Raw genomic sequence first — 12,238 nt, forward strand, 5'->3', positions numbered from 1 at the left:
CCTCAGAAAGATTTCCCCTCTTCTCTCCTCACGTATTCAACTACAGTGGATCCTACTGCAATACGCATGCAAACCTCTTTGCACTTTATTTTTTTAACCGTTTTACATGGGTGCTCTTACAGGTGTCATCACAATTCATACATACATCCATTGTGTCAAGCACATTTGTATATATGCTGCCATCAACATTTTCAAAACACTTTCTTTCTACTTGAGCCCTTGATATCAGCTCCTCATTTTCCCCTTCTCCATTCCTCCCTCAAGAATCCTTGATAATTTATTTTAAAAGAATTCTTCCCATATCTTCCCAACCGCTGACTCCCTTCAAACATTTTTCCTTTGTCCAATCCTCTAGAAAGGCATTATATGCAGATCATTGTGATCCATTCCTCTTTCTCCCCCATCATTCCCTTCCCCTCCTGGTATCACTATTCCTCTTTGAACTTTCCATTCACAGAACAGAAAGCTACCAATGAATAGATTCTCTTTCAGATGATACTTAGCATGTCACAGGTGTTATTGATTTGAATTAGCAAATCAGTCTCACAAATAATAATATAACCATATGAATATACTGATACAGCATGTGAAAGGTTGGTTTGCTATATTATTTATTGTTATATTATGAAATATAATTTGAGTATTATGTATGAGTGATCTTATGGACATTGTAACATTTAGGCTTTTTATCTATTACGATCTGTAGGTGTGTAGACACTCACTAAGAATATCCTATCATCCCATCTCCAAATACCCTCCCTACAGGAAAGGCATTCCATTTACTCAGGGTCTATTGTCAATTAATTGAAATAAAAGACATGGTAAAAATACAGTAGTGAGACTGGTAGGGCTGTATGTAATCTGAATTGCTTCACAAAATGCTGGCATCTGCGTAAATGATGTCCAGCTGCATTCTTTAGGTCTTTGAAGAAGGAAACACATCTCAGAGTGACCATTAGACATTACCCTGCATGCTGGAGACACAGCACAATGGAGCTGACCACCTTCTGGGAAGTAGTCCTATGGGAGAAAGCAGTACACAGAGCTCCACGTTGTCACCCAAAGGACAAACTGGAACAAGTTTGAATTTTGTTCTCTTAGCTCCAGAGAAATAAATTTCCCAAGGAATGTAAGACAAAAGAATACTTCATTAATGAAGCACAAGGGATTTCATTCACTAGAGCCAAAGGACTGTAAATACTTCCTCTACACTGACCCACATCTACTTGATTCATCTAAGGTAATGAGAAAACACAGTTGTACTTTTTAGAAGCCTCATGAGTGGGTTCATCTCCATGTTCTTCCTGGGGTCATAACCTCTTTAGAAGAGGTACATGGGATAAGCAGCACTGATGAACTCTTCTCTGATAATACCTGGATGTAATACAACATTATTGCAGGTGCCCAGAGACTGGTGATGCATGATGGCCCCCTCTTTATGGTAGTATCTGTACGTATATCAACAGGTATAACAAATAAAAGCAAGCATAAAGTATGCTAAGTTAAGGTCCCTGATTCTGGCTATAGGATAAAGTCTTCTTTCTCTGATCTGTCTTCCCTGGTGCTGGCTCTCATTCCTGCAACCTCCTTCTCTCAACTGCCTTCCTTGCTTCACTACATTAACATGTCTGTTAACCTCATTCAACTATTTGTTCACACTGTAACTCACAAAACTCTTATATAGCATTAAATTATAGTCTAGACCCAAAGAAATGAGTAGATGTTTTCACTTCTTCCAAGTATCTTACATTCTACCTAGCAGAAGGTAAGTGCATGCTTATCCTGGCTCTGCAATCCTACTGAAATGGATCATATTGTTGTTGCCCTTCCTGTGGACTTTTAGTGAAGGCTTCACACAGAGATGATGGTCCCACTGAGCTTTGAAGGTGGACACAGGAGGGGAGTAACATTAATAACTGTTGACAATGAAAGCAGGGAATGGCAAGGGAAGCATGAGTGTGGACAGGTAGACAGCAGCCATGTAACACAGTTTTATATTTTGCCTAAGGAAGGACAACTCTGAACTAGTGGAGAGTCAAGGCAGAGTTAGTAAAAGAGTATGTCTTCAGTCAGACTTGCCTTTGGAGACAATGCTCTGGTCCATGTGTAGAGCAGAACTTCTCCTGTGAAAACCGTAGACAGATGAAGAGTGGAAAAAGCATAGTAGAAGTGGGAGATGAATTTGTGAGGTTTTGAGTTATACTACATCCAAAAATTGACTGAGTAATATGAGGCAGCTTGACATTTTAAATTAATTTTTATTTATTTATTTTTAATTTAAAAATGTTATTTATATTTCACCCTCCTCTATAAAACTGGCATTTGAATTTTGGTTTAAGAGATGCAGAATATGCAAGTTAAAGCTGTGATTTTTCTAGTCCAATGCAGGTATCAATCTCTGGGTAACGTTCACAGCTACTGGTTTTCAAGATATTTGCATATGACTAATTTTTAAAATTTTACTTAACTTTACTCTTTCAACAGAAATACTAATACTAATTTATCATAATGTATTTTCTTTCTTTTAAACAATTGTGTTAAGACCCACTCCAAACATCATACCATTCCATAGTTAATCATATCAAGCTATGTTGTACATTATCAGTTTCAAAACATTTTTTTCCTTCTTGTACTTCTTGATCTCAGCTCCCTCTAATCCCTTTCCCCTGCCCCCATCTTGGTCCCCTGCATCCCCAGCAGGAACTCTCATTCTAGTTATTGTTCCTGACCATGATTGAGATATATCAATAACTTGGTTATCCAACAAAGTATTGTAGAGATGACTATAGTAGATGAAAATGATAAATTTGACTTCAATGGTTAAAAGCTTGTCACTTGGTCTCTCTACTTTGTGTTCGATCTGGTTGCTAGAGTTTTTTTTAATATTTTCTATTATTTTCATATTTGGATTTATCTCTGTTGTATTTTGTCATTGTTGGTAAATCTCTTGACTCTTGATTTTGTATTTTCTTATGTTCTTTGTGACATGCCACACAGCATGGGGTGAAGCTCTAGAGATCAAAGGTTTGTTTGTTTTTTAATAGAAAAATGACAAATTCAGTAAAGACACTTCTCATAAACCTGTCACTTAGATGCCTATTTTCATCTCTATCCAGAATCCTGCATTTATTTGTCATCCTTCTGTGAACTTCTGTGGCTATGACAGGTTCCCTGATATTTGTCCTTGTTTGATGACCATGCAAGTGTTGACGTGTGAACTATTTTGTAAAATGTCTCTCACTTGGTATTTGTCTGATGTGTCATGAGGCGATTAGAGTTGTGGAGTTTAAAATTTTTTATTTTTGTTTTCTTTGTTTGGGGTGAAGACCACAAGTGCTAAGTATCAACTTCATCTATCATTTTTCAGTAGGTATAAACTGGCTTAGATCTTGAGTAAAAGTGCACTAAGTATATGGATCTAGTTAGGAAGATTTCACATTTCACAGTATTGCTAATTCTTCCAATTCATGAACAAAGAATGTCTATGTATTTGGCCCTTTCATTTCTCTCATCGGTATTATGTAGCTTTTAGACTATTGGTTTTGTCTGCCATTTGATCTGTTTTTGCCATGGCTGCAGAATTTCATTTTGGTATGTTACTGTTCATTATTGTTATGTGGAAATTTATTGGTGGTTATATCTTTATTTTGAAAGCTATCATTTTGCTCTCCTTATTACTTTTAGTATTATTCTATTTGTGGCTGTTTCTTCGGGTTTTCTACATAGACAGTGATGTCTTCTGTGAACAGAGACAGCTTCATTTCCTCCTTCCCAGTCTGTGTGGTTTGTGTATGTAACATTTGCATTATTGTGTTTCTTAGGACTTGCACTGAAATAAGAGTGTTAAGAGAGGATATCCTTCCCCTGTTATGAATCCAAATGGAAAAAAATCTAAATTTTCACCATTAACCATGACTCTAGTGATAAGTTTCACAGATGTACTCTAGCAAGCCAAGTTTTAAAACATTTCTCAATTTGGGGGGGAGAAAATTAAAATGTAAGTAATACTTTCAATGCTATCAAAACCCTATTGAGATTTGACTTTTATCTTTAGTCAATGTTTATTTTTTCTATATTTCATCTTTTTCTTTGGCTAGTTGATATAGGATATTACATAAACTGATTTTCAAATTTTGAACCACTCTCCCATTGCTGGAGTAAATGCCATTTAGTTACATTATTCTTGTCATACATTGTTGGATTCAATTTGTTAGTATTTTGTTGAAGATTTTTGCATTTGTTGTCATGAGTAATAGTGAGTGCTGGTCTTGCTTTGTTGTATGTTTGTACTTGGTTTTGATATTACTCACTGACTTCAAATCTATTCTGACTCATAGAGACCCAATGAGACAGAGTATAACTGTCCCCATGAGTTTCCCAGACTTTTACTATTGATGGAGTAGAAAGCCTCATCTTTCTCCCATGCAGTGGCTGGTGATTTCCAACTGATGATCTTGCTGTTTCAGCTTAATGATAATCCACTATCCCACTAGGACTCTTTGATATGATATTAGGAAACTGCTGGTTTCACAGAATGAATTAGGAAATATTCCCTCTGCTCTTGCTTTCTGAAAAAGATTGTAGAGCATTTATATCATTACTAATTTTTTTTTTTAACAATTTATTGGGGCTGATACAATTCTTTACACAGTTCATACATATACATACATCAATTGTATAAAGCACATCTGTACAGTCTTTGCCCTAATCATTTTTTTTTCTCTTTTCTTCTTTTACATTTTATTAGGGACTCCAACAACTCTTACCACAATCCATACATATACGTACATCAATTGTATAAAGCACATCCATACATTCCCTGCCCCAATCATTCTCAAGGCATTTGCTCTCCACTTAAGCCCTTTGCATCAGGTCCTCTTTTCCCCCCCGCCCCTCCCTCCCCTTTCCCCCCTCCCTCATATGCCCTTGGTAATTCATACCTCGTTATTTTGTCATATATTGCCCTATTCGGGGTCTCCCTTCCCCCCTTCTCTGCTGTCCCTCTCCCAGGGAAGAGGTCACATGTGGATCCTTGTAATCAGTTCCCCCTTTCCAACCCACTCACCCTCCACTCTCCCAGCATCGTCCCTCACACCCTTGGTCCTGAAGGTATCATCCACCCTGGATTCCCTGTACCTCCAACCCTCATATGTACCAGTGTACAGCCTCTGTCCTATCCAGCCCTGCAAGTTAGAATTCGGATCATGGTAGTTGGGGGGAGGAAGCATCCAGGATCTGGGGGCAAGCTGTGTTCTTCATCAATACTACCTCACAGCCTAGTTAACCCATCTCCTCTCCTAAGCCCCTCTATGAGGGGATCTCCATTGGCCGACACTTGGGCCTTGGGTCTCCACTCTGCACTTCCCCCTTCATTTAATATAATATATATACACATACATATATACATATACACATATATACACATACATACACACACATATCTTTTTTTTTTTTTTGCATGATGCCTTATATCTGGTCCCTTGGGTACCTCATGATCGCACTGGCCGGTGTGCTTCTTCCATGTGGGCTTATTTGTTTCTGAGCGAGATGGCCGCTTGTTCACCTTCAAGCCTTTAAGACCCCAGACACTATCTCTTTTGATAGCCGGGCACCATCAGCTTTCTTCACCACATTTGCTTGTGCACCCATTTGTCTTCAGCGATCCTATCATGGAGGTGTGCAGTCAATGATATGATTTTTTGTTCTTTGATGCCTGGTAACTGATCCCTTTGGGACCACTCGATCACACAGGCTGGTGTGTTCTTCCATGTGGACTTTGTTGCTTCTGAGCTAGATGGCCGCTTGTTTATCTTCAAGCCTTTAAGCATATACCCGGTTGAAGCAGCAAATAAAACACGACCAGTCATATGCGCTCCAATGTTTATTGCGGCACAATTCACAATAGCAAAGACTTGGAAACAGCCTAAGTTTCCATCGATAGACGAGTGGATTAGCAAACTTTGGCACATACACACAATGGAGTATTATGCAGCACTAAAAAGCACCGATGAGCACATGAAACACGTTATTTCATGGGAAGAGCTGGAAGGAATTATGTTAAGCGAGGTAAGCCAGACCCAAAGGGACAGGTACAACATGAGTCCCCTGAGGTAAGTACAATCAGCATGACAGAAATGGGGCATTAATCCACCCAAGGGGAGGGTATGGTTTATATCTCCACAGGGAAAGTGGGACCAGACTTCAATCCAGTGTCGCAAGGTGTGAATGCAATATCCCGGCGTGGAGGACGGAACCGGTGGAGAGGTCTGGGAGGCTGGCCCCAGCACCATAAATTAAGTGGATTCCTGCCCCTCCCCCGAAAAGAACTTGTTCCAAAGGACGACATTGACCCTGCAGCTATGGGAGGTGGACATATTTGATCAGAGCACACGGGAGCAGATGAAGGGGCAGGAGGAGAGAGTGGAGCACAGCCTGGCCCACCAGGCCGTGATGATGATGTTCCTGAGTAGAGCAGTCAGTCCACAGAGAGAACAACATGGCTGGCCCTACTATGAGACATGATGCCCCTCAGTGACTAAGGGCGATACAGGGGACAGCACCGGAGACACAGTGTGGGAATTGCACCTGACCTGATCCCACCACACCGAGGCAATGCACTGGGGGAGTGCAGCGGAACAGCAAGGGAATGGAGTGGCAAGGTCCCCAGGGAATGCTGAAAGCGGACTTTGGGGCCAGGGCGTGGTGCCCCAACAGACTGGACTGGAAAATGCTCCTAAGGGCCAGCAAAGATCCCTGAACTAACTACAAGCTTTTCTCTTGGGAACTGTTTTGTTCTGTTCTTTTTCAGTGGTTTGTTTTGGTTGTATTGTTGTCTGGTTGTATACTGTCGCTTTGTGTTCCTCTGTCTAGTTTTCGTGCATGTTAGTGACCCCACAGGTCTGTCTGAATAGGACAGGCTGGATGAACTATCTGGATGAAAAACAACGGGACCGACAGTTCCGGGGGGACTTGGGGTGGGGGGTAGGGGGGGTAAGGAAGTGGTGTTAACAAACCCAGGGACAAGGGAAAAACATGGGACCCCAAAGGGTAGAGAAGGGGGAGTGGCAGGCCTGATGGGAAATGATCAAGGGTAAGGTTGCTTAGAGAAGAGGTATACTCTAGCCCAGGGGGCGATGAAGCATGGTAGTAGGGCAGGAGGAAGGTCAAGGGAGATGGAGGAAAGAGCTAGGAGTCAAAGGGCATTCATGGAGGTCTAGACAAAGACATGTACATGCATATATATATAGGAGGTTGGGGAAATAGATCTTTGTGTCGATATTTATAGGTCAAGTATTAAGGTGGCGGAAGGACCTTGGGCCTCTACTCAAACACTCCCTCTATGCATGAATACCTTCTTTTATTAAATTGGAACTCTATGATGCTCACTCTCCCGACACAACGGCTGGAGCCAAAGTGTGTGAACAAGTAAATGTGGTGAAGAAAGCTGATGGTGCCCGGCTATCAAAAGAGATAGTGACTGGGGTCATTACTAATTTTTTAAAGCTTGTAGAATCCATTAGAATTTCATTAGCATGTTAAACAATCACTGTGTTTAATATCAAAATAACCCTTAATGCACTGAATTTTTCTTTATATGAATATTTCAATTGATTACTAATATTATATTTATAATGTGAGCATAGAAAGTCATTTAAATCATATATATTAAAAACATTTATCTAGCTGGGTAATTCCACTATTTATATTTTCCTGGGTATTGTGGGGCTTAGAACTAACTAGGTAATATAACCTTCTTTCTCTGCTCCTTAAATAGTTTGTAATAATCCCCTTTGATTCCCTGTTGTCTCCTTCCTTCCTTCCTTCCTTCCTTCTTTCCTCTCAGTAGACTGATTTTCTATCACATGGCAGAAGAGGGTCACAAATAAAATCTCTGCACAGGTGTTTACTGGTCTTTGAAATACCCAAAGACCTGATTTTGGATTATTGACTCAACTCAGTTCTCACAGGAAAGCGACACTGACCCTTTTGTTGTTTTATTGGCCCAGCCTCCATAATACATCATCATAGATCAATATGGAGAGAGCAGGAGTAGTTATTAGTAAATGAGATACATGTTGAGCAGACACCTTAAGCTGCCACCTACAGTCCAAAAAGGGAAATACTATACCACACAGACATTGAGGGAAGAGTAACATTTGTAGAAGGCTGAATTATATACCATTTATGTATATTATATTAGTATATACAAATAACACTACATTATATAACATAACAATGTTGATGTTGTCAGCTGTCACCAAGACAACTCCAACTCTGGATGAACCCACATGTGCAGAGTAGAACTGGGCTTTGGGATTTTCAAGGCTGTGGCCTTTGGGAAGCGGATCACCAGGCTTACCTGAAGATTCCCGCTCTTGATTGTAAATGGCAAACTCTTAGCAAGTAGTCAAGTGCCTGCTCATTTGCACCACCTAGTAGCACAATATAATACAATAGGATATGGTGTGATGTGGTGTGTTATTATAATACATATAATAATAATAAACGATGTTTGAGTTCTTTATCTTGGAGTCTTTTACAACCTCATAACCACCTGATCTCATATTCCCATCACGTTTAACTGCAACTTCAGTCTAGATTCCTTTTTTGCACCTCACTTACACCATCCACCGTGGTGTCAGAGGGGTGAGGAATAGTCGTGTGTCAGGGGGAGCACAGGCGCTGTCTCTGTACAACGTGTTCTCATGACTAGCATCCTACCTGCATTCAGGTTTCTGCTGTAAGCCTCTGTATCACAAGTGATTATACTAGGAAGTATTTCTTTTTACTCTACAACTGGCTTACATCTCATGGTAAATTACGTGCTTTACAGATGTGACAAGCATTCAAGAAATTATATACATTCTGATTTAACTCATCCATTGAAATTCCCCGATGTTCCATAGCTTTTCCCACTGCTTCCTTGTGTTTCCTGTTTTTATTCCTCCTTCCTGCATCACCCTCTGAATTTTGTTCATATCAAATAAGGGTAAGAATATTTTTTCACTGAAGTTCCCAAAACTTTCAAGAAAACTTGGCCTAAAATATTTGGTCAAACACATTTGTTGAATGATCAAAATCTTAAGGAATTTGTAGAGAAATATAATGTTTTAAGGAAAAGATGGTGTTAGAAGAAAGGATAGCTAGACAGTTTCAGCATCAAGGTGAATATTGAGAATATGAGATTCAAGAATAAAAGATATACATATATGAACAGGGATTAATTAACCAACTTTTTAAAATATATATGACAGTATATCCCTTAAACTGTCGTTGACAGCTTATAAAAGAGTTTGCAATGCTCTTTTCTCTTTCCCAGTAGTTTCATCAGCTACATGGAACCAGGAAACCACACTCAGATTCCAGAATTCATCCTTCTGGGGCTTTCAGAAGAGGCAGAGCTGCAGCCCCTCCTCTTTGGACTGTTCCTCTCCATGTACCTGCTCACCTTCACTGGGAACCTGCTCATCATCCTGGCCATCACCACAGACTCCCACCTCCACATGCCCATGTACTTCTTCCTCTCCAACCTTTCCTTTGCTGACATCTGTTTCACCTCCACCACTATCCCAAAGATGCTGATGAACATCCAGATGCAGACAAAAGTAATTACATATGAACACTGCATCACGCAGATGCATTTTTCTTGTTTTTTGCGGCCTTAGACAACTTCCTATTGACAGTGATGGCCTATGACCGGTTTGTGGCCATCTGTCACCCACTGCACTATACGGTCATCATGAACCCAAGATTCTGTGGCCTCCTGCTTCTGACCTCCTGGGTATTGTCATTTCTGAACTCTGCATTAAATGGTCTAATGGTTTTGCGACTGTCTTTTTGTACAGAGTTGGAAATCTCCCATTTTTTCTGTGAACTTAATCAGGTCATCCAACTTGCTTGTTCTGACACATTCCTCAATGACATAGTCATGTATTTAGCACTTGGAATTCTGGGTTTCATTCCACTCACTAGGATCCTCTTCTCTTACACAAGGATTGTGTCCTCTATTATGAAAATTTCATCAGCTAGGGGTAAGAATAAAGCCTTTTCCGCCTGTGGGTCTCACCTCTCCGTGGTTTCCTTGTTCTATGGCACAGCTATGGGTGTTTATCTCAGTCCTGCTGCTATTGAAAACTCCAGGGCCACTGCAGTCACCTCAGTGATGTACACTGTAGCCACACCCATGCTGAATCTCTTTATCTACAGTCTTAGAAATAAAGACATAAAGCAAGCCCTAAGAAAACTTTTCAGCTGAGGCACATCCTATATAACAGAAACACATCCTCATGTGTAGAGAACTACTTGTGAAAAACAAATTTCAAAATAATAAAAATCTGTATTATACTTTCCTCATTCTAAAAGTGCTTATGTTCATAATTCAACCTCCTTAATTTTAAAGACATAATATGAAATTACTTCTTGTGTATTTTGTTAAAAATGTATTCACTTTAACCAAATCTTCCCTTCAGTGGGCTATTCTTTCTGGGTGACTGCAGGTTTCATTAGGAAACAGACTTTTCATTACTAGCGATAGAGTAACAGCGTACAATTATCACAAAGGAGCAGTGCTCCTTATTATTTTGAACAAAAAAAACTGAGACATAAATTCAATGATTTCTCTTTTGGAAAACTTTTTTTTTTGTGATCACATCTAGCATGAAACTTTCAACCTATCTTGGATTATGTTATTTACATTGAAATCTTCTTAAACATTTTGAACATAAAGTTTGTAAACTTGCTCTTATTAAATGGTGACAAGCACTGTTGGTATATTCAAGTATTGGAAATGGCTTCCAGAACCACCCTGAAAACCAGACCAATTAAGCACATTGATACCTCTTCTATCATCTGAAAGATGGTAGAATCAAGGAGACGGAATTGTTGACTTCCTATACATGATTAATCTTCTGCATACCAGATAAAGGAATTTTTGTTGTAATTGTAAGTTGAAGACCATTAGTATCAAGACCTTAATACACCTCAACTTGTTTAGCAAAGGTATGCATATACCTTCGTTACATCAATAATACTATTAGAATTTGTCTTTATTGTTTCGAAAGAACCCAGTGCTTGCCAACTATGCTTGACCACAAAATTATCTTCACCACAGCATCTGCCTCACGTTTGCCCCTGAATCTCTCTCTACCATGTGATCAGCATCTCACATAATTACATTTGAAACTCGTGGTTTTAATGATCCTGGAAAATACAGTCCCCATATTTCCTCTGCAGTACACAAAGGAAGCATCTCTGTGGAGTTAACTTTTGCGCTACTTGAAAGGCTGGATTTTCAAACCTATTCACTGCTCAGAGGGGAAAAATGAGACAATATGCTCCCATTAAGATTACAGTTTTGTTGCAATAGAACTATGTGCTCATATCTATATGTTAAGAATTAAGGTTGCAGGTGGCCATTGGGCCTCAACTCAAGTACTCCCTTTACACAAGAACACTTTCTTCTAACAATCCAGCATTCTGTGATGCTCATCTTCCTGACATGATCACTGAAGGCAAAATAAGTGCATAAGCAAATGTGGTGAAGAAAGCAGATGGTGCCTGGCTATCAAAGATATAGCATCTGGGATCTTAAAGGCTTGAAGATAAGCAAGCAGCCACCTATCTCAGAAGCAACAAATCCCATATGGAAGAACACCAGCCTGTGTGATCTTGTGAGGCCGATGGGATCAGGTATCAGGCATCTAAGACCCAGAATAAATCCATACCTAAGGTGAATCGGTGCAGGGTGCGGGTATGGAGTGGAGACCCAATGCCCATGTGTAGACAATTGGACATCACCTCACAGAGGAGTCACAGGGAAGAGATGAGCCAGTATATCACCAATGAAGCAGACAACTTTCCTCTAGTTCTTTGGTGCTTCCTTCACCATAATCATGACCTCATCTACCTTACAAATCAGATTAGACCAGAATATGCACACTGCTGCAGATAAGAGCTCAAAACCAGGGAATCCAGGATAGATAAACCCCTCAGAGCCAACAAGGAGTGTAGAGATACCAGGAGGATTAAGGGAGGCTAGGGGGAGAAGTGGTTAATCTATCACAAGGATCAAACTAGTACCCTCTCCCAGGGGGACGAAAAGTGGAAAAGTGGGTGAGGGGCAATGGAGGACGATGGAAGATATGAACAAAAATAATCCATAACTTATTAAGGTTTTGTGAGAGGGGGGTTTAAAGGTCTATATTTTTTTCCATATAACTAATTTTAAATGTTACTTTAC

General features: G+C 39.9%; 1 pseudogene; it reads left to right on the top strand.

Annotated features, from left to right (window-relative positions):
- The first annotated feature begins 1,952 nt into the window (after positions 1-1,952).
- On the top strand, positions 1,953-10,255 carry LOC142452200 (olfactory receptor 7A17-like; annotated as a pseudogene).
- The last annotated feature ends 1,983 nt before the right edge of the window (positions 10,256-12,238 follow it).

Source organism: Tenrec ecaudatus, chromosome 1, assembly GCF_050624435.1.
Source record: "Tenrec ecaudatus isolate mTenEca1 chromosome 1, mTenEca1.hap1, whole genome shotgun sequence".
In the NCBI taxonomy this organism is placed as follows: Eukaryota; Metazoa; Chordata; class Mammalia; order Afrosoricida; family Tenrecidae; genus Tenrec; species Tenrec ecaudatus.